This window comes from Sesamum indicum, linkage group LG8 (genome assembly GCF_000512975.1).
Source record: "Sesamum indicum cultivar Zhongzhi No. 13 linkage group LG8, S_indicum_v1.0, whole genome shotgun sequence".
NCBI lineage: Eukaryota > Viridiplantae > Streptophyta > Magnoliopsida > Lamiales > Pedaliaceae > Sesamum > Sesamum indicum.
This window is the reverse complement of record NC_026152.1, coordinates 10,153,951-10,155,728: the sequence shown is the minus strand read 5'-3', so window position 1 is coordinate 10,155,728 and position 1,778 is coordinate 10,153,951. Positions and strand designations below refer to the sequence as shown.

Below are 1,778 nucleotides of genomic sequence, written 5' to 3'. Positions count from 1 at the left end.
TAAATGACATACATAAGCACAAAATTCACATGTTCTTCTTAGAAATTACTACTAGTTTTACCTTATCGCATCTAATTTCTAAGCTATAATTTTTCTAAATTGTTTACTAATTTGAGGGTTCAGTGCTAACGCGCTTTTTTGCAGGTTACGTTTTAAGGCTTGTGAAAAACCCACATTGTTATCTTCATGTGACTCCACATTCAGGCAAAAAAGATCCTCCACAAGGTCCACCATCTTCTTCCTCACATAATTATGCAGTAGACAATACGCCAATATAGTTCAATTTTTTATCTTGATGGGGTACCAAGAGGGCATAGAGTACCCCACCTCGTCTTCGATAAACCAAAGCACATTTCGATCACGTTGCTGACGGCAAGGTGTTTTAGATTAAAGACTTCTCGCGCATTTTGGAGGAGGCCTTTTTGAGTTGTACTAAAGGAAAAGATTTCTTCGGAGGAGACATGGTCGGTTACCTCTGACATTATTCTTGGATCCTGCTTGGGATGGCTGACGGTGACAGAGATAATTGTTCAAGTTGCATTTGTTGATCGAACAAAGACTCCACGACTGGCAAAATGGGCCGACAAGTTTCCCTCGGAAGATACTCTTAAGGATGTTTTGCCAGGGACTGAGGATCTCCTGGAACTTTATAGGAAGATTCAAGCTTTTCTTGAAGCTGCTTAGTTTTCAGTGTGTAAGCAATTTTCTTAAAGCGTTTGCCAGAGATTGATTAGCCAAACGTTCACATATTTACACAGAACATGAGTGAACAATTTGCCAAGATTCTCTTGAGACATATCCAATCTTGGAATTCTATTTGTTTTTCAGTTCCCATACTTTTCTTGCCAGCTTCAGCCTCCACCACATGCCTCCTGACAAAAGAATGAAAACTTTAAACTCAAAACCATTTTAATACACACAGTACTCTTACAAGGAAAGACCATGGAAACCAAGGCAAAAATCATTAAATATCATTATTTGGTATGAGAATCAAAAGTATTACATAGCATGTGCTACCCATTATTTATGCTTTAAATATTATTTGACTATACTTATATATCTATATAACAGGCTGTCAATGAATTTATTTAGCAATAAATTGTTTCATGAAAGTCAGTTTGCAGTAATTTATTATTGGGGGAGATCTCAATTATTACATCTACCTTGCTCAAAACATGCATTATAATATTATTAATTATGGTGAAATGTTGACCACAAGAACTTGCCAGGATATAACTTAGATCTAGTTCTGGGTCTGAATTCAGAGTTGTGATCTTGAGGCTCAAATTCTTGATTCTTGATCAGAATTTAGCTATGGCAACAAGTGCTAGTGTTCAGGTGCTAGGCTCATGGGCCAGCCCATTCTCGAACAGGGTTGAACTGGCTCTTAAGCTGAAGTCTGTCGAGTATGAATTTGTGGAAGAAGTTTTCTACGGCAACAAAAGTGAACGTCTTCTTAAAGCCAATCCGGTGTACCAAAAGATCCCGGTTTTGATCCACGATGAGAAGACGGTCTGTGAGTCTTTGGTCATCGTTGAGTACATTGACGAGGTTTGGACTGGTAATGGTCAGTCCATTCTCCCTTCTGATCCTTATGAACGTGCCATAGCACGTTTCTGGGCTGGATACATAGATAATAAGGTATGAAACTGTCGTTCCCTCTTCATGATTGATGATTGTTCGCTTAACTGATTCGTATTCTGACCTTCTTGATATGGTTTGATCAGTGGTTTCCAACGACCAAGGAGTTGGCAACGGCATCAGGGGACGAGGCGAAA

At 38.9% G+C, this 1,778-nt stretch overlaps 1 pseudogene; it reads left to right on the top strand.

Moving 5' to 3' along the window:
- Positions 1-1,778, top strand: part of LOC105168167 — a 5,803-nt pseudogene continuing 4,025 nt past the window's right edge.